Source organism: Stegodyphus dumicola, chromosome 11 (genome assembly GCF_044657685.1).
Source record: "Stegodyphus dumicola isolate Sdum_Otavi_A_Nest chromosome 11, ASM4465768v1".
NCBI lineage: Eukaryota > Metazoa > Arthropoda > Arachnida > Araneae > Eresidae > Stegodyphus > Stegodyphus dumicola.
In genome coordinates, this window is record NC_140778.1 from 163,767,557 (window position 1) to 163,789,909 (window position 22,353).

General features: G+C 40.7%; 1 non-coding gene across 1 annotated transcript; it reads right to left on the minus strand.

Annotated features, from left to right (window-relative positions):
* Positions 1-15,868: 15,868 nt before the first annotated feature.
* Positions 15,869-15,975, minus strand: LOC146994506 (U6 spliceosomal RNA). Its single transcript, XR_015044310.1, has one exon. It is a non-coding gene; the product is annotated as a U6 spliceosomal RNA (small nuclear RNA).
* Between the last annotated feature and the right edge of the window lie 6,378 nt (positions 15,976-22,353).

Sequence of the window (22,353 nt, forward strand, 5' to 3'; positions counted from 1 at the left end):
AATTTCGGATTTGTGGAGTTTGCACCAGGCGGTAAATTGTCTAGCGTCGACACTGCTTTCAAAACAAATGTATATATTTATATTTACCTTAAACAGATGGCAAGTCTCTCAGATGCTGAAATTGAATTCCTAAAACGTGTTTCTTGCTTCTGTAGTTTATCTTGCAGTAAATGTAGAAGATGATCATATTGTTCTCCCTACATGTAAATTCAATAATATTATACTTATGAGTAAATTGAACATCAGAACTATATTTAATTATCTAATTAATATAAAAACAAATACGAAATAGTTTATATTGTGCTAAAATGATTAGCCAAAGTAAGAGAAAATAATTTTGTTGTCTTGAAAAATTGCTTGAAGTATAATCTTACTATTTCTAACAATTAACACTTTTAGCGATTAATCGCATGTTATTAACAAAAATAACATAAACTCCATAATTAGAAATGATTTCAGCCTTCTGTGAAGATGATTATTTGATTATGCACCACACACTAGGGTTACCTGCCTAAAGGTAACCCTACTAACCTAAATAATGTCATCAGGAAGATTTTTTAAGGTAAACTAATTTACATTCATATCTTGGACAGATATGCACAAAATGCCTATGTTCTAAACCCTTTCATCAGGTATTGAACAGTTAATGTTCAGTGTTTTTATTTATTTAGCCACCGACGAGATATTATAGCAACCTTCAGAGAATATGGTTATCTGTGATTGTCATTACCAATGTTTGTTTATATTCTCAGGAATACTTTTGACTATTGAAGGTGCTCAACATGAGGGGCATCACTATATACTATATTGCCGAAATATATACTGTGTTGCTGCAACTATGATCAGTGAAAAATATTCAGTTATTTATCTTACAAATTTGAAAAAATAAAATATGATAATTCTGATTAAAAGGAAAATTACTCTCCATTTCAATTTCACTCTTATACTCTAATACGAGTAATTGCTTAATTTTTCAGGTAGTAGAATTTCATTAAGTAATCTATTTTGATACAATTATTCTTACATTCTTTTGGAGGTAAAGTGTTTTTCATCATATTACTACAATATTCTCCAAAAATGATTTTTTAAAATATTGAAATGATTTAATTTTATTGCTCATTTGTCAAATATAAAACACAGGTGGAACAGGAATGCAGAAAATCTTTTAAAAGCAAGTCTTTTTATGGATCTCCCAAATTCTCTAGAATATATTATTTAAAAGCCTAATTATTTTATATTTCTGGTTCTACAAAAGTATTTTCATGACAAAGTGAAGCAATACTAATAAAATTTATGACAGTAATAATTAAAAAATCTACGGATACAGAATGCTGGGTATTTTCTAACAGAGGAACATATCCTAATACACGATAGTGCATTAAAATGTTGACTGTCCAACATCTGGCACATCTAGTAATTTTACATTATACTCCATCTGATATTATGTTTCATTAAGGTAATCGAATTATAAACAACCTTCATTAATAATGCGCTTAATAAACCAATTAAACTAATTAGTTATAACTAATGCTAGTCCATAATTATATAAAAAATAAAGGCTAATCTTTGGAATATGGTAACAGGTAGTTTGGCGACATTTTGGTAAGGCGATAAAGGTTACTAGCTAGGACTTTAGCAGTGTACATGGATAAAGTCAAGAGTGTGCGCAATGCCATTTTTGTGCAATTCTGAGATGTTTTTTCAAGTGAAAATAGGCCGACGTGTACATGGATGATACCGTGTATGTGCAATTCTTAAAAACGCGGCAAGCAGTGGGCGATTCTGCTCTTTCTCCCAATTTCGCACCTAATCTTCGTCATGATTAAGCACTTTTGTGTCATAAAAATTCTAGCATAAGCGTAATTCGGCTAGCAGATTGTTGGAATAAAATGTTGAGTAAAAAAAAAAAAAAAAAAAAAAAAAAAAAAAAAAAAAAAAAAAAAAAAAAAAAAGCCTTTACTTCGTGAAAAAAAAATGGCGTCCCCCCCCAAAAAAAACTAGCAGGTTGCTGTAGCAGGGTTGGTCGCCAAAAAATCGCCGAGTTACCATAATACAAAGATTAACCAAAATAAACATTGAAATAATTCATTTTGTCGGTAATTAAATCGCAATGTAATCATTAATCCTATTTCCTTAGTATAAATTACTAAGGGAAAAAATTACTAATTTACTGATATATAAAAAGAAATATTTGACAGTCTTTCCTTCAATTTTTACTTTCAGGTTTTGCTAAAAAATAAAAATAACTTGCCGTCATTCGAGTATAATTGCAAAATAATTCTGGGTACTTCTGCCTCAGTGACGGAAACAATGCTGCATGAGCGGAATACGTATCTCGCTCTTGAAAAATTGACCGAACCCATTCCCGCCTTGGAACACAAACGCTTTTGTACAGCAAATACATACATATTAAATTACTTCTCAAATGCATAACGCGCTTTCTTTCTTCAGCTTTTTTAACTTTAGACGTTCTACCGCAAACTTTCGACATTGTACCCCAAAATAGGAAATATTGCCCATGCGCAAATCAAAGCGACTTGATTGGTTGGGGGTAGTAATTCTTAGGCTTTGAGACTTACAAGTGTAAACGGGTGGGATCCTTGGGAGTAACAACTTAACGTTAGCGTACGTTTCTTGGGACCAAAGTTCCGCTAGTGTAAACGGGCCTTTAGACTGATTTTGAGAAAGCTGAGTCTATTGCTGATCACTACGCTTCTCAATTTCGCACTCACAACATATCTAACCCCCAAACAAAACTCACAGTCGCATCACTCATCACACAATTCCAAACAAAACCACACACAAACAACACTCCCATAATCATGCCATCAGAGGTTATTAGTTATATCGAGAAGAGAAAAAATCGAAAAAGCCCTGGACTTGATAAAATTAGTAATAAAATGCTCAAAGAAATGGGAGTAAAAATGATATGCAAATTTACAAACCCACGGGCACTCTCGACGATGCTATACCACCGGATAAGAGCGCAGCCTCGGATCGCGCTACGACTAAGCCTAACGCCCCGGATATGGACACCGACCAACCAAGCATGATTACGGACGCAGAAGGAGCTATCCTACGAACAGAGATACACGACCTGGAAACAAGCACCTCTACCTTAGTGAATACCTACAAGAGGCTCAGCGCACAGCGACCTGTTACAGACAGAGATTACCACACGGTTCTCCTCCTTAAGGATATTGAAGACCAGAAGAAGAAGATAATTCAGCTGAGGGGTAAGTTAGATTTCTACTTATCACATGCAAACACCTTACAATCACAAACAAATACAAAAAGGAAACAACATGAAGCTCACTCGGACACGGAAATGGATGTGGATGGATTCAAGAAACCCACAAAAACAGCTAAACTACCCAAAATTGCAAAACCAGCAGTTAACCTTACAACCATCCAAAATAGCTTCAGTGCTTTATCGGTTCACCAGACAGGAAATTCTACTACACCCCAGGCAGGAAATAATACTACACCTGTGCGAACAAATGCTTCAGATACAAATACACGCTTACAAAATTACAGCACTCCTACACCAATCATGATCAGGCCAACAGATGGCGCCACCTACAACGAGTATTTGAAAAAAATATCAAAGCTGACCACTGCCACGTTCTACGGTAAAGTAAACGGCGAATATTTGAAATTACTTCCCAGCACCACAGACGACCATCGCCAACTTACACTTGATTTACAGAAACATAATATAGAACATTACATTATTACCCCACGCCACAAACGTCCCATCAAAGTCGTTATCAGAGGATTACCCATCACCACCACAAAAGAAGAAATTACACAGGAATTAACACACCTTGGATATTCTGTATTCAAGGTAGTGCAACTTACACGCTTCCGCACCAAGCAACCCATGCCCCTATTCCAAGTCCAACTGAACCCTACAGACAACATAGAAAACATTTACACAGAAACACATCTTGGACTTTTTATGATCACCATAGAAAAATACATTAACAAAAACATAGTCCCACAATGCCACAATTGCCAAAGATTTCACCACTCCTCAGACAACTGTTTCTTTACACCCAGGTGTGTTAAATGCGCGCAAAACCACAAAACTACAGATTGCCCTACACCTGGACACATTGATAACCCTATTTGTGCCAATTGCCAACAAAATCACCCAGCCTCATAGAGGTTGCGAGAAGTTCCCCAAATCACGCACAAACATAAACAAAACCACCACTACACATAACACCATCATTACACCTTCAGCCACAAACACGACCACAAAAACCTATGCACAAGCAATCGCCAACACAACAAAACCCAATACTCCCAATAATAACAGCACCACAAACATCAGCCAATTCTCTGACTTCTTTTCGACTCTTAAAGACATCTACACAGCATTTGGCACAGGAAAATTATCCAAACTACTACAACTTCTAAAAATCAACAAGCAAGCCATCAAGGAAGCGGAAACACCAATGGAGAAATTGTTAATACTTTTCAACATATGTGAAGAAGCCAATATCTTTAACCCACAACATGTGATTTTTCTATAGTTACATGGAACGCAAACGGCCTCTTTCATTAACTCACTGAGTTAAGAGACTTCGTAAATGAGTATAGCCCCAATATCATCTTCATACAAGAACACATGCTTGACCCAAACAAGAGAGTGAGTGAGTGAGTGAGTGAGTGATTATGGCGCAAAAACCAGAGATGGTTATGACGCGCCAAACACAAGATGGGATGATTACAATTGATGACATTAAAATTCAATAAATAAAAACAAGTAGATAAATGTACCAAATCCAGAGGATGAAGTCATATAAACACAGGTTAAAAGCACATATTAAAATTCAAGAGACAGTCTTCAAAACAAATTACATTTGGTAATAAAAGCCAATATCTTTTAAATAATAAAATAAATTAGAATTGACCTCTCTTCCGATTAAACGGTCGAGAGGTAAGTCTCATATTAACATCTCATCTTTTGTTTGGCGCGTCATAATCATCTCTGGTTTTTGCGCCATAATCACTCACTCACTCACTCACTCCTCACTGGATTATCCCTCAAATGTACTTCCTTTGACGACATCCCTCCAAGTTGTCGCTACTCAAATTTTGATATTGTTGTTTCATTTGTTTCTTTGTATTTGCCTCCAAATGAGCACATTTATCAGCAAGATTTAAATAATCTAATAGAGCAGCTGCCTGAGCATCATATTATAATAGGAGATTTTAACGGCCATAGTCCACTCTGGGGTAGCAAAGATACAAATTGCCGAGGAAGACAAATTGAGCAGATGATCGAAGATCACAGCCTTTGTCTCCTAAATAATGGGCAAGATACATACTTCCATGAGCCTTCAAGGACATTCCACGCTCTCGATCTTGCCATCTGTTCACCATCTCTGTTGCCATTTTGCACTTTTAGTGCACTTTTAGTGTTAAAAGCACATATTAACATTCAAGACACAGTCTTCAAAACAAATTACATTTGGTAATAAAACCCAATCTCTTTTAAATAATAAAATAAATTAGAATTGACCTCTCTTCCGATTAAACGGTCGAGAGGTAAGTCACAGCTATTAAAATATTTCTGGCGAAGACTATTAAAACATGGACACTCAATTAAAATATGACGAACAGATAAACAAACATTACAATTAAAACAAACAGGCTCATTTTCAGCTTTAAGAAGATAGCTATGTGTAACTCTGGTATGACCAATTCTGAGTCGAGTCAAAAGAGCGTCCTCTTTACGATTTCCAGCAAAATCCCAATGCTCAATTCTAGGTTTGATGTTTCTCAACTTGTTGTGATGCTGAACATCCCAAATTTGCTGCCATTTTTTTCGTATCTTTCCCTTGATGACACAGCAGATGTCTCTAAAAGGGATAAGGCGACTGGACAGTTCGACAGCAGATTTTGCCGCGATGTCTGCAAGCTCGTTTCCCTTTATTCCCGTATGCCCGGGAACCCAGCAGTACAGGATTTCATATCCTCGTATCATTAAATTTCTATGAATTTTGAGAACATCCACTACCACAGGATTCTGAGCGTTGGGAAAAGCTTCCAAGGATTTAAGAGCACTATACGAGTCTGTGTAAACTATGAACTTTTTGTGGCAGAGCTTTGAGATGTACAAAAGAGCATAATATATTGCAGTTAGTTCAGATGTTAGGACAGAGAAAGCATGGTGCAGGCATCTGCCCTCTATGTAATTTTCAAATACAAAAGCCATCCCCACATGATCATTTGACTTTGATCCATCTGTGTATATCGGATAATAACTGCTATATTTGTGCCTGTGCTCAGCGAAAATTTGTCTGTAAACGATCTCGTTAGTGCTCGCCTTTACGTGATGTTTAAAAACATCAAGAAGCTGGATCCGTGAATTTTCCCAAGGTGGAATTTCAAAATTCTGTACTGCTTGGGGGTGCATATCAGAGAGGGAGAGTTCCTCAATGACAGGGCGAACTCTTAAAGGGAAAGTAGGAACACAGGATGGACGTGTTTCAAATAATGTGTTACACTCATTATCAAGTAAGCACAGCTTATTGGGATGTTCAGGTTGGGATAGAATATTAAAATATTGCAAGAGGGACATTTGCTCACGCCTCAGATAAAGTGACGGTTCGTTACAGTCAACGTACAGGCTCTGCACAGGAGAAGTCCTGAAAGCTCCTGAACAAATCCGCAGACCTTGATGGTGAACAGGATCCAGTTTTAACAAAACAGATGACCGAGCGGATCCATAAACAACTGAGCCATAGTCCAGTTTAGAGCGGATAAGCGCTCTGTAAATGCGAAGCATGGAGCAACGCTCTGCACCCCAGGAGGTGTTCGCCAACACTTTTAAAATATTTAGTGTTTTTAGGCACTTCTTTCTCAGGTTTAAAACATGAGAAAGGAAAGTCAATTTTCGGTCGAACGTCACTCCTAAAAATTTTACTTCAGGCGCAACTGGAATAATTGTACCATTCAAGTATAACTCAGGTTCAGGATGGAGACCTCGCTTCCTACAAAAGTGCACGCAGACAGTTTTCTGTTTCGAAAATGTAAATCCCTGTTTGTCTGACCATTCTTGGATCTTAATCAGAGCCATCTGCAGTTGCCTCTCTACATATCTCATGTCTGCTCCTCGACAGCTAATCTGCAGATCATCAACATATAGAGATCCCAAGATGGTGGGAGGAAGTTCTTTTAGTACAGAATTTATTTTTAAACTAAACAGGGTTACACTGAGCACACAGCCTTGAGGCACACCCTCTTCCTGTTCAAAAACATCCGAAAAAACAGAGCCAATTCTTACTTGAAAAGTTCTAGTGTTCAAGAAATTTTGAATGAAAATTGGTAGGTTGCCGCGCAAGCCACTCTCGTGAAGATCCCGGAGTATACCGTATCTCCATGCCTTATCATAAGCTTTTTCAATGAATCCAGTGAGGAGAGGAGACCTACTCCTCCACTGGCACGCTCACCTGCAAGGTTATCCTTCCTGACGAAAGAAAACCTCCGAAGTTTTGCATGGTGTTCTGGTTTCAGATTTGTTTCCTGTATTGCGAAGCACACAGGATGGTACACATTTATTATAGATTTGATGTCAAGCAAATTTCGGTGGAAACCGCGACAGTTCCATGACACGAGGGTGGCCATTATGAATGGTTTTTGTTTTTCCTGTGCTGTTCTTTTGTTTTTCGTGGAAGTAGATGCCTGGGAAATTCCAGACCCTCTTCCACTTCCATAAAGTCTGAATCCGCAGATTCAGAAATCATGTCATCAAGAGAGCTATTGCTGCGACTTCTATTTTTATTTGATATTTTTTGTGTGGCAGTTTTCGGCTTACTTTGAATAATTGTTTCTTTCTTTTGTACTATATGAGTTGCATTTTCTTTTTTCTTGTTGGATGTAGACGGTTGGGTTTTATTTGGTAGGGTCTGTGTGCCTATTGATGTTTGGGTGGCGACTGTACGATATGATTTAACAGCACTGGCGTATGATGAATTTGGTCGAAGCTGTGTGCTCTGGACTAGTCTTCTGGCTTCGGCGTAAGAGATGTTCCTAGTAACTTTTGCAGTCTGGATTTCTTTTTCCGATTTCCATTTTGGGCACAAGCGAGAAAATGCTGGGTGGTCACCCTTGCAATTTATACATAAAGGCGCAGCGGTACAATTATCAGAATCGTGGCCAATCTGTGAGCATCGGGCGCATGTGAGGCTGCCACGACAAGACGTCTTAGAATGGCCGAAACGCTGGCATTGGAAACATCGCATAGGGTTTGGAATATAAGGTCTTACAGGAATATTTAGATATCCGGCCTTAATATTCTTAGGCAGATCAGGCGTGTTGAAGGTAAGGATCACGTGTTTCGTGTCTATCAACTTACCTTCTTTACGTATCTTGATCCGCCTTACACCGCAGACATTTTGTTCGGATAACTCAGAAGCGATCTCTTCTTCAGAAACATACAGAAGGTCGAATTCTGAGATTACACCACGACAATAGTTCAGTGACTTATGGGGTGTTACAGTGACATTCGCTTGCCCAAGTTTAGTAATCTGAAGTAAAGAAGCAGACTGGGTGGCTGAGTGTGTATCAATAAGCAAGTCTCCGGAGCGGAGACGCTTTATGTTTCTCGGCTCACCAATACAAGACTGGATGTATTTGTTTATTACGAAAGGAGACATCTTATGCATTTCGCCAGAAGGACTAGAGATTACTAGGAAACGGGGACTATTGTTATGATTTTTTTTATTTGCATCTGTCCGTAATTTTTTTGCAGAATTTTCAGAACTAGGTTGAGCGACAGGTTGAGTGACTGGTTTAGTAGGAGACGTTTCAGAACTAGGTTGAATGATTGGTTTATTAGTAGATGTTTCAGAACTAGGTTGAGTGACTGGTTTAGTAGGAGATGTTTCAGAACTAGGTTGAATGATTGGTTTAGTAGTAGATGTTTCAGAACTAGGTTGAGAGACTGGAGTGACTTCAAAGTTTTTTAATAAAAAAATATGTGTATTTGCCATATTGAAAATAGAAAAGATTCGGGTCCGACGGCCCCGCCCACCACGGACCCCAACAAGGGAACACAGATTCCTGTGTTAGGGCTAGCCGGACCTATACGCAAACTGAAGCCCCACAGTCGGCTTTCCCGAAAGCAGGTACTCCCGAGAGCTTGACCCCAAGCCACTGACACAAGGACTAGTGACCAGCCGATTGACACCCGTGAGGACGACTAAGGTGCCTCCCGTTTAGCTGAAGCAGAGGCCAAAGCAGTGTGTTGGGGACAGTACCTCGCCCCTCAACTACCAGGACCCTCCTTTCCAGCGACACGGGTCTCCACGCACGGCAAACACGTGGGCAGTTTTCTCGCCACTTGAAAACTAGAAACAAGGTCTGTTCTAGCCTCTCGTGACGAGCCCCAAACTCCGTAGAGAGAAACCACAAGGGAGAAGGGAAGGGAAAAAGATCCAGCCAAGAGGAGAGGAGACGGAAAAGAGGATAGATCACTGGGGCTCCAGGATCGTGACACCCGTCTCACCAAGAAGATGATCCCCTGAAGGGCTAGGGTACCTCGGGATTGCCACACCCGTACTCACAAAAGTGAGCCCCCTGAGGGATGACCCAAACAAGAAATTCAGCATTAATAATTATGTAATGTACAGGTTTGACAGACCACGAAATATGAATGCAATACACCATCAAGCAAGAAGAGTTTTTTTTTTGGAGTGGGAGTTTTTTTTTTTTTTTTTTTTGAGTTTTTTTGGATGGAAGTTTTGGAGGGAGTTTGGAGTGGATGATTTCTGAGCTATCTCGATTCTCTGTTCTGATTACCGTCCCAGTCCCGTAGGCGGGCGGTTAAGTCTTTTGTTGCTTTGAGCTGGTATTTCTACATTTGAAAATTTTTCTCTGCAGGTACCTTTGGGTACAGTAAAATGTCCTTCTTTAGGACAAACGTAGACTCATCGGATGACGACATGGAATCAGACCACTCCCGCTTCTCCGTAAGATCAGCGCAGTTCCCAATTAGGAAGGAGGATTTTCTCAAGTCACCTGTAAGGGAGGTGAAGAAAAAGAAAATCGAATTTGACTTGAACTCTGATACAGATGAAGAACTTTTGGCCAAACTTAATAAACTGTCTGAAGAGGAAACGAAACAGGTGATCAGAAAGTATCCCCAGCTTGCTGTGCGCATGGGTAAACATCTCTATGGTGAGAATTGGCCTATTTGCTGTACGAAAAAACCTCAAGGAACTACATCTCAGCTGGAAGGAAATAAACCGCAGGAAACCCCGTGGGTATCACCTAAGAAGACGGCGCGGCAACCCCTGAACACGGAAAAAATGGAAATTTCCACCGAAAACCGATTCGATACTTTGAAAGAGACTGCACAGGAGCCCGAACATGAATCCGTAGACGAAAAACCACCCCCAATTGTTTTCAAGCAGGATCTGGTGGATTGGCTTATAGTTGAACGAGACTTAAGGGAAGTCTGTACTGAAGAAATTGAAGCAAGCATGAAGGGAAAACTGATCTATGTTTACACCAAAGTTATGGCGGATTATAAGAGTGCCCTGAAATTTCTGAAGACCAATGATATCCCATTCCATACGTTTCAAACAGATAACGAAAAACCACTGAAAGTCATCATGAAAAACTTGCCGACAAAAATTACCGAGGAATCTATCTATAACGATCTTGTCCGGAGAAAATTCCCCGTACTCAAAGTCAAGCAATTTAGTCGAAGCAAGAAATTCAATTCGGAGAAGCTGCCGATCTGGCTCATCGAGCTGAAACGCAACGGTGCAGGGAATGCAATTTTTCAGATGAAGGCTCAGGTGCTGGACACTTCATCAGGCTCCTCGGCTGGAAAGCCGTATCCTGTGTATATCCCGTTCTAGTTGCATATCTTTTTCTGTCATATCATGGCATAAATACTTGGGCGAGGAGAATTCCTCCTGATAAGCAGTATGGCGTGATGTACGTTGAATGAGCCTTTCGCATAAACGCTACGGGCATTTAGTCGCGTTCGTATCAGGGGAGCAAGGCCCAAGTGTTGCTGCTTCTACGACGTCCGACACTCAAATGTCGGTGGAGTGGCATAGAGATGGTCGAAGAGGTGGAGGGAGGAGCTACTGGTCACGTGCGCCAATGATTGGTCTGGAAAGAAAGTGCACAATCTTGTTTGTCAGGCATTGGTTGGGGGCTGGACTGAGCTAAAGTAGATACTTATTGGAGGTATGTTTTAATGTCAGCACTGTGAATAAGATATCAGAGTTACAAAACTAATTATACTTAAAATATGAGGCTAAAGTTATGCAGAATGCAATAAAGTGAAAGGACCATGTTCTGAGATAGTCTGTGGCTAAATAACTATTGTTTACGGTCGTACTAGTGAAGAGATATAAATTGAAAAAGGTGTGCAAAGTTAAATTAAAATTTGGTTGACAAACTATAATAAGTGTCGGAGGACAGCTCCTGGTCTCTTTTTGTTTTCCTCAATTGTGTAGTCATAGGTCAATCTGGGGATGGAGCTATTGTTGAATTTTTCGATATTGGTAAAAAATTTTTTTGCAATTTTGGCAATACAGATACTTATGCTGTCAATATTCAATTCATTGTGTATGGCTTCGTTTCTAAAATACCAGGGACTGTTAGTAATTCTTCTTAGTGTAATATTTTGGCATTGTTGGATTTTTTGCATGTGCGTTTTACAGACATAACACCAGACGGGACAGGCGTAAGTAATAATTGGTCGCAGCATGGATCTGAATACATGAAGTTTGTTATGAATAGATAAAACAGAGTTTCGGGCAATTAGGGGGTTGAGTAATGCTTTAGTTCCCCGAAACTTATACAGGATATGTGTGATGTGTGGGGCCCATGTGAGTTTTTGGTCCAAAATGACACCAAGGTATTTGACTTGCTTAACCCAGGGGATGGTGACTTCATACATCTGAAGGGTGATGTTCAGATCGACGATTCTTTTTTTTTTGTAAAGAAAACTGCTTCGGATTTTTCCAGGTTTGTTTTAATTTTCCATTTTATCATCCAGGACTCTAATGCATGGATGTGTTCTTGTAGTGTATGTACGACTGCGGCCATGGACGCATCTTGGTATAGGATCGCAGTATCGTCTGCATAAAGTGCGAGTGTAGTGTTGGGGTGGTGTGGGATGTCGTTCGTATAAATTGAAAATAATGTGGGCGAAAGTAAACTTCCTTGAGGTAAACCCGCTAGAGTTACTTTCCGTGTGGAGTGCGTATTGTTATATCGAACGACAAAGTGTCTATCGTATAGATAGGAATTGATGATGTTTATGATGTAGTCTGGGAATCCCAGAGTGAGTAATTTGTAAGTGAGGCCCTGTAACCATACACAGTCAAAGGCTTTCGAAATATCGAGAAAGAGAGCTCCTGTGATTTGCCTCCTCTGGAAGCCGTCAGCGATCATTTCAGTGACTCTGTAGAGTTGGTGGGTCGTGGAGTGCTTCCTTCTAAATCCATATTGCTGTGGTATAAGGACGTTGTTGTCCGTTAAGAAGTCTTCAATTCTTTTTAGGATAACTGCTTCTGCAATTTTGCTGAGTGTTGATAGTAAGCTGATCGGTCTGTATGAAGTAGCCAGGGTAGGATCTTTTCCTGGTTTTAAAATTGGCGAAATGATAGCTGTTTTCCAGTTGGTCGGAAAATACTGGAGGCGGAGCATGGCATTCAGTAGTTTTGTGAATTTGCATATCATTTTAACTCCCATTTCTTTGAGCATTTTATTACTGATTTTATCGAGTCCAGGGCTTTTTCGATTTTTTCTCTTCTCGATATAACTAATAACCTCTGATGGCATGATTAAAGGAGTGTTGTTTGTGTGTGGTTTTGTTTGGAATTGTGTGATGAGTGATGCGACTGTGAGTTCTGTTTGGGGGTTAGATATGTTGTGAGTGCGAAATTGAGAAGCGTAGTGATCTGCAATAGACTCAGCTTTCTCAAAATCAGTGTAAGCGATCCCGTTGGGGCCGTTAATGGGCGGAATATTAGTGTTGCGTCTTTTGAATTTAGAAACAGCGTTCCACAGGGAATTATCATCCGTGGAAAGTGATTCCAAATGTTTGGCCCAGTCAAGTTGTGCATGTTTTTCGAGTAGAGTCCTGACTTGCTGGTTCAGTTGATTTAAGAGTGTTTTGTCCGTAGGGCATCTGAATTTCTGCCACTGCTTACGGATGTGGTTCCTTCGTCTGATCATTTCTCTAAGTATCTTGTTCTTGTACCGTTTATCTTCTCTCACAGTTTTACTGTTCTTCAGCAAAGCATCATGTAGTTCATCAGTGAGCTCTTCCGTGAAAGCGTCTAACTCATCCCTCGTCTGTATCGTGTGGGTAGGGTACTGCGTGTTGTTGAGAGCTTTGGCATATCCTGCCCAGTTTGTAATAAGGGCTCGTTTGTGTGGTGTACTATAGGAGTCGGTAGTAATTTCCATCATTACTGGGTTATGGTCTGATGATAATTCCGTCAGACTTTCTACATAACTGGGTGGATTGATATTTTTTAAGATAAAGAAATCCATGACTGACGGTCTACCTATCCCATAGTGTGTTGGTTTTTCCGGAACTGCGAGGTGAATATTGGCCGCTTGGGCAATGGTGTGAATGACTTTTCCGTGTTGGTTAAAATCCCAGCAGTTCCACTCGCAGTGGTGTGCATTAAAATCTCCACCTATGATGACCCGATTGTTTGTGTTTAATAAGGTTTGCAAATCTGTCTTGACAGAATTTGTAGGTGAGTGTATTGGGAAATAGGTGGAGATGAGTGTGATTGGTCGTGAAGTGTTTGGCGTGAGTGTAATAGCTAGGGCTTCAACTGCTAAAAGCTGTGGTAATGTTAGAGCATGATGAGGGATGGAGCGCTTGATTAAAATAAGCAGCCCTCCTCTTGCGTTGCCTCTTGGAGCATATCTGCCTTCTGTCGGTCTGTCCCAGCGATGCGTCACGTAGTTGCAGGCTCTGAAGTAGTTTTGGGGGCCAAGCATGTGTTCTTGTAGGAATACAATATCAGGGGAAACTTCATGTAAAAACTCCTTAAGCTCGTAAGCTTTTGGGAGCAATCCATTTGCGTTCCAGGTAACACAAGTTAAATGCATATTATGGTTTTGCTGATACATTGTTGTGAATTTCATTTACTATTTCATAGAACATAAATAATTTATCAACCGGGTCACTTAATTCTTTTAACTTTGGTAAATAAGTTTTAAAGACATTATTCATTAATCTTATATTGTTAATTCCTAAAATGCTATTAAATTCGGAAATATTTTTCATGAAACTCAAAAACTCGGAGCCTTGTGGCTTCTCTAGATTATCACTTGAAACATTTTCAACAGATTTGTTTACATTAGACATGTTTAAATTTTTTAATGCATTACTCAGATCAGTCAACTTAATGCTTTCACTGTTTTTACTATGTGCAGCAGAAGCCGATTTAAGGACTGGCATAGTCGGATTTTCTGCGAATAAATTCGCCTGGTTTTTCAGCATGTCTGCAAAAGAGATTCCTTTTTTTACCATATTATCCTTTTTTGGGGGATTGATTTTATTTTTGGGAAACTTTTCGCAGCCGCGGTAGGAAGCCACGTGGTTTTTTAGGCAGTTGGCACATTTCGGTTCCTCCATTTTTCCTTTCGTTGGGCAGTCCATCGTGTTATGCTCTTCTGAACATTTCACACAACGTGGGGCAAAATGATAATTATCTGATGAGTGGTGCCATTTTTGACAATTATAACATTGTGGCACCTGATTTTTTGAGATGTATTTTTCCACCGTGACCGCGAAAAATAATAAATCACTGACATTATAAATTTCCTCTGCAATTTCATTTTTAATAACCTGCACCAAAAAGAGAGGCATTGGGGCTTTAGTTCGTCGTCGTGTGAGCTGGGTTACTTTGCTAATTCCAAATCCTTTGGCAGTAAGGGCGCCGGCAATATCATCTGTATTTGTGGTTATGGATAAACCTCTAATAACCACTTTTATGGGTCTAGCGTAATTTGCACTTATAATATAATGCTCCACTTTCTTTTCCAGAAATAATGCCGTAAGCATCCGGTGATCGTCAGCTGTCCTGGGCAGAAGTTTCAGAAGTTCCCCGTTCACTTTTCCTAAGAACTTAGCCTCCGTTTTCAAAGCTAGATCTTTTAGAAAAGCCTCGTGAGTTAATTATCCAGGGTTAACCATAATTGGGGGGATAGTTTGGGTGTGACTACTAGTCGGCTGCTGCTGCACTACCTGCTCATCTGGGGTAGCAATAATGTTTACATTATCAATCTCAGCACTATCATTAAGCACATTAAATCTATTAACATTTTCCAAAACAACAGGAATTTTTTCATGTTTTTGTTGTTTAGCAGTTTTACTAGGAATTTTAAATCCATCACTATCCATTAAAGCAGAGTTACTATTATTTTTCCTTTTGTTTTCAAAATTTTTCCGTTTAAGATTAGGGTTAACAGGGGGGACAATGCCTGAAAAACAAGAAAAATCGCACTTACTTCTAATATCCGCCGCTTGTCCTTGGAGAGTTAGCAGATTCTTCTTCATAATATCCGTGATGGTGTCGGGATCCGAGACTGGTCGAAGACGTTGGCACGCTTTCATCGCTGTCTTAATTCCATCTATTTCTTTTTCCAAATCCATTAGTTTTTCACGGTAATAATCCATATTCGTTTCATCAATCTGAGTGTGCGAGGGAAGTCCGACGCAGCTCTCTGTAGTGGTAGTCGCCGCTGATGAATCACTAGTATCCATCCGTGCGCCGTCTTCGGCTGGGGTACTCGCTTCCGTCGGAGCGCTCATGTCACGCAACCTACACGTACGAGGACGATGGACCGAAAAAAAGTAAAAAATGTGGAACGCTTCACGATTTTGCGTGTCATCCTTGCGCAGGGGCCATGCTAATCTTCTCTGTATCGTTCCAATTTTAGTATATGCACTGCCGAAGCGAGTACTTTTTCAGATGAACTGTATGTTCAGCTTGACTGTTCGAATTGAAAAATACAGCCCGAAAAAGCGGCCACTGCAGTGTTTCAGATGCCAGGAGTGGGGGCACTCCCAGCACCTATGTACAAACGAAATCAGATGTTGTAAGTGCGGCGATGGCCACCGAAGTAATTCCTGTCCGAAGAATAATGATGAAACGCCAACCTGTCTTTTTTGTGGGAAAAATCATGTAGCAAGCTACCGTGGATGTGAAGTGTACAAAAAGAAATTTGAAAAACGCCAAGCATTCCGGAGAAAAGCTACCTTGACGATGACTGAAGAAAATTTCCCGTGCCTCTCCGAAGAATCGGCAGGAAAAGAAGCATCAGTTAGTAATACCCTCTATAGTGATGTCTTGAAAGGGAGACCGACCCAGCGAGCACGTAAAAATGAAGAAGATAAGATTCCCATGTTTATCGAAAAAATCATGCAGTCACTCAAGAGCATTAAAAAAGCGAAAACCACTGCGGAAAAACTTTCCATATGCTTTACAGCGGCAGTGTATCTTCTGAAGATTGCTGAAGATGAGTTCTAAGGACTTGGATTCCAGTGTCTACTTGAAACTTAGGTTTCGCAAATTTTTCTACATCGCATCTATGCCCTTAACGGGATTTTTCAAGCAGCATCGCCGAGGTCAGCTCCTGGGAGGGTGACCTCTCACGTGACTGGCCCCGGCGAATCAGGTTTTTAGCACGCTCATTTCCTTGCCTTTCGATGATTCGAAGAAGTTTTTCGTACCGGCACGGCGCTTTCTACCTGCCTCGGCGGACTTCGCAGCTTTTTCTCCATGATTAAGTACTATTATCTTGTATAATTATACTTTTTCTTTTTTCACAGTTATTTCCTGTCATCATTCGAAACAACTTAGATGTTCTACATGGGGCAGGGCCTTCGGCCCAGGTACCCTGGTGTACCATGACACCGCTCCACTGGGGATGCAAGAAGAACTGCAGGCGGAGTAATTATTTTAATTAAGCGCTCCATCCCTCATTATCAAATAACATTAACCACGCCCTCAGCCATTGAAGCTCTGGCAATTACAGTTACACCCACACACTCACAACCAATCACATTTGTCTCCATCTATGTGTATAGGGGAGCTACAACCACAGAAATTACAAATACCCTAGATACAATTTTTAAACTTAACAATCGAGTAATTTTAGGTGGAGACTTTAACGCAAAACATCAGGCATGGAACTGCAATACTATAACTGCACATGGAAGATCTATACACAGATTTGCTAACTCAGCCAACCTACAAATTGCAGCTCCGAACCACCCAACACACTATAGTCTGGGATTCTCCACTGTCATAGATTTCTTTATCCTTAAGGGAATAAATTGTAACTATACAGTGGAAACACTAGACGAGTTATCATCGGATCACAACCCTGTGGTCTTGAAATTCGATGATACTCACTGTAGTACACCACAACACCGAGCCTTTATTATAAATTGGCGTAATTACACCAAAGCTCTCAACAACACTGAGTACATACCCACAACAGCACACAATGAGGATGAGTTAGACACGCTAATTGAAACATTTACATCTGACCTTAATAACGCACTGAACCAAAACAGCAAACCACGAAAAGAAAAAAGCAATAGAAACTCAAAACTCAGACAACTTATTAAACAACGTAACTATGCCAGAAAAACCTGGCAACGCACAAGATACCCTGCAGATAAAAGAATCTTCAACAAACTACAACACCAGGTCAGGACTCTCTCCAAAGCACATGCACAATACTGCTGGGCTAATTCACTAGAATCGCTATCCCCAGACGATAATTCGCTCTGGAAAGCGATCTCTAGTTATAGTGTAAGCCACAAAACCATTCCGCCCCTTAATGGCCCCTCAGGAATCGCTTACACAGATATTGAGAAAGCTGAGTCCCTTGCGGATTACTATGCATCTCAATTTACACTCAACAACATTTCACACCCTCAAACGGAACTCACAGTTTCACAAACCCTTACACATTACTTTACAAATACACCCGCAGACAACACGATTCTAGTCAATCCGTCGAATGTTTTTGGCTATATCGAACAGATGAAAAAGAAAAAAAGTCCTGGAATAGACCATATCAGCGTAAATATGATCAAAAAAATGGGGGCACTCATGTTCTGCAGGTTAATCAGGATCATTCAATGCATCTTGAATCTCAGATATTTTCCAAAGGCGTGGAAAATCGCAGTTATCTCACCAATTCTGAAGGCGGATAAACCAGCAGACCACGTGACGTCTTATCGTCCAATTAGCCTCAAGGATCAAGGAAGTGCAATTTACGGAGTTCATAGGCAATTACGCCTTTACCTCCACATCTTCAAAGGAAATTTAATCGTCCGAAAGAGGGTATTGTCAAATAAGGTAAAAATTTTGATAAGCCGAATGACTTGGAGTAAGTGCCTTCACACTGAGTCAAAAAAAGGCAAAAAAAACTCAGAAGGTCTTAATTTTGCGCCGAAAAAGGGCCAGAATAATTTAGATAGGGGCAGCCAGAAAATTTTGACTAGAAAAATAAAAGGTGAAGTTTCCTTGAACCTTGATAAACATTTTCTTTGCATACGTCAGATGAAGGACACGCAGGGGAATTCCGATGCGCGCCCTTCGAGGTGGGGGGAGGGGGGAACCTGTTTACAGGTCGAAAAAGTGGTTCTGTCAGTGATCAGCTGGGAGGGAGAAGTTTCATTTTTGACCGCTATTCATTGCGGTTTTTAAGAGCCAAAAAGGACGCTGTTAAGCGCCTAAGAAAGTTCCTTCTTAAAGGAAGAGAGAAGTTAAAGTTAAAAGAATCTTTTTCAGTTTTTAAGAGATCTTTTCCAGTTTTATTGTAGTTGAAACATTAGAGTGTGTTAAATCAGTCCTATTTGACTGTCATGTTTCTTGTTAAAGAAACGCTAAAGAGGTTCCTCGAGTTAATACCGTGTGCATTAAAGAACTTTAGAGGCGGGGGGGGGGTTAAGGAACGAGAGGTAGTTATTCACGTGGTTATCAGTGTGCTCATATCTAGCCCGTTTAAATGGCAGAGCCGAATATTCCCTATTAAGTACCGCTCTGGGTCTTTTTCGGGAAGAAGCAACTGCAGGATCGTATACGGGTAGCATATGAAGCACAGGATTAGCGACACGTTGAATATTTTTGAAAAATTTTTCCGAAAGTCGCTGTATATAGCGATTAATGGGCATAATTTTGAGGTCATTATGAATCTCTTCGTTCCGTACAAACCACGGAGCTTTTAGAATTTGCCGAAGCATTTTAGATTGAAAAATTTGGACATGTTTTCTGTTAGTCAGTGCGCATGGGCCCCATACGGGACACGCATACGTAAGAACCGGCCTAATCATTGATTTGTAGAGCAAGATTTTGTTATCAGTTGACAGGTCGCTATGACTAGCTAAGAGGGGGCGTAGGGCGGTTTTGACAGCTGTCGCACCCGCTATGATTTTGCGGATGTGAGGCTGCCAAGTTAATTTTGAGTCTAGTAAAACACCTAGATATTTGTAAGAAGAGACCCAGGGAATGGGTTCACCGAAGAGCATTAATTTGGGTAAATTTGGGATATTTCTTCGGATGAACATGGTGGCACCACATTTTGCGACATTAATTTTGATTTTATACAGACCGAGCCAGAGTTCTTAGGTCGAAAGGTAACTCTGCAATTGCGAGATTACCTGGAGGGTGTTGGAGTGTTGAGAAATGATGGCTGTATCGTCTGCGTATAATGCAAGATCGATATTTGGGGCCTTAGGAATATCATTTACATAAAGGTTAAAGATTGCGGGGGCGAGGAGACTTCCTTGAGCCACCCCAGGATAGATTGGGCGGGGAGAGGAGAATTCGTGGTTAACTCGCACGCGGAAACTGCGTCCGGTCAAGTACGAGTTAATAATTTTAATGAGATGAGCCGAAAAACCAAGCCGCATGAGCTTGTAAATAATCCCGTCATGCCAAGTCCTGTCAAAGGCTTTGGCAACGTCTAGATAGACAATTCCAGTTCTCTCTCGCTTACGAAAGCCTTCATGAATGAATTCCACTACACGGAGTAACTGGTGTACCGTGGAGTGTTTAGGTCGGAAGCCGTTGTTCCGGGATTAGTAAATTTTGATCCCGACAGAATTCATTCAGGCGATTAAGTAAGACAAATTCATAGATCTTAGAGAGAGAGGATAACAGACTGATGGGTCTGTAATTGACGGGCAGGTTTAAATTTTGTCCCGGTTTTGGAATGGGGACGACTGCTGCAATTTTCCAGCAGTCGGGGAAATAGCTTCTCCTGAGCATTAAATTTATGAGGACCGTGATCCATACGATAAACATAGGGGGGAAGTTTTTGATCATGCGATTCGAAATAGAATCTATGCCAGGTGCCTTGTCAGGTTTCAGTTTGTCAATGAAAACCATGACTTCAGAAGGGTCCGTCGGCCTGAGTTCAGATGTGGTAGGTTGTGTGTTAGAAAATCTTTAACCCGTGCTTGTATGCGCCCCTGTGTAACCGGACGGTTACAGTAGGAGTCGCGGTTTGTTGTGAATTGAGTTGCAAGGCTGTCAGCTATGACATTTGCCTTTTCTGAGTCAGTGTAGGCCATCTGCGCGCCATCGGCCGTTTGAAGGGGCGGAATGTGTGTTTTATGTTTGCGTAATCGGGCGGCTGCGCGCCAAATCGATTTGTCTTCAGTCGTTAGGGACTCAATGAATGTTTTCCATTCCGCTTGTTTTAATAAGCGGGTTTCGGTCCTTATCTCGTTCTGTATCTTGCGAAATTGGGCGCGGATGTTGGGATCTCGTGACCTTTGCCAAATTCTTCGCAAGTAATTTCGCTGCTTAATTTTGAATTTAGTCTCAGGTGGGAGCCTAGCACCTGGATGTTTACGTGGCTTTGAAGACGCAGCTCTCGCTTCTTTCAGTAAAGACTCCAAACTTTTGATATGCCTGTCAAAGTCCGAATTGCTGGAAATTTTGATGGGAGGGAGTGAAGTTTTTTCCAAAATAAATCTAAAGTCGTCCCAATTTGTTGAGACTTGCTCCTCTAATTTTGAGTATCGATTTTGAATATCTAGGGATATCAAAACGGGGTAGTGATCAGAGTCCAATTCCTGAATCACTTTTATCTCATGCCGAAAGAATATGTTATAAAAGGCAGCCAGATCAAGAACTGCAGGGGATCCTCTATGAGGGTAAAAGTTCGGGAGGGTAGTACATGGTTACTCTGGCACCATGAATTTAGACTAATACCATACCTGTTCCTGTTAGAACAAAACCATGCGGTATGGCGTGAATTTAGATCACCAGCAATTATTAGGTGATTTGAAATATTCAAAATTTTATCAAAATCACTGACAGGAAAAGCTGGCCTTCCACGTGCTGTAGACAGTGGAGGTAAATAAGCTGAGACTATTGTCAGCGGGGAGGAATTTTGAAGGAAAATTTTGATGATTGTCGCTTCCAAAAAATTTAAATCAGGGGACGGTATCATGTGGTGCTTTAACGAACGCTTCACATAGATACAAGTGCCGCCACAGGGGTTTCTGCCCTGTGACACCCTGTCAGTACAATAAATGTCATAATTCCCAATTTTGGGAGTATTCCCTGGGGTAAGGTGAGTCTCTTGGACTAAAAACACGTCAATATCGTGCTCTACTACAAAATCACGAACTTCGTGAATTTTTGGAGTTAAACCATTGGCGTTCCATGTGCAAATGGTCAGTTCTCGGATGGTATTTGAACTGTTATTCGTACAATTGAATTTTAAGCCTTTATTAAAGGTTCGTCACTGAAAAACAGAAGACATGGGTCTAAAAAAGCCGAATTAGGTTGAAAGCTGAACATAGCTTTCATAAATATAAAATGCCCTCATTAAAGCATCTGCTTGCCTGAGTTTAGGCATTGCTTTTTTGAAGGCAAGGAGCAGAATATGCTTGTCTACCGCTGGGTCGCGGGAAATTTCAATTAAGCATTTTAGTGTAGATGAGAAGACATCGTCTGAATCATTGCTACACTCTGCTGTGGCTGACACTGCTGGGGCTGCAGGGGCTTCTACAACCGGCAGTCTTGGATTCGTGGATTTGAATCCGTGCTCAGTGGTGTTCTTCACCATCTGTGCATAAGATGGTGAACTGACGTTGCTCGGGGGAGCAGGCATGGGACGTCTTGTCTCAGCATTTGCTGGGGGCTTAGAAGAACCCTGAGGGGGGCTGTTTGAGCAGCTGCCCTAGTCCTAGGCGCGGAATTTTTACCACGAGCCCGTTTGTTGCCTGGGTATCGGGGACAAGATTTGTACGAAGCTGGGTGATCTCCACCGCAGTTGCAGCAAGTGGCTGGTACATCTAATCCTTTG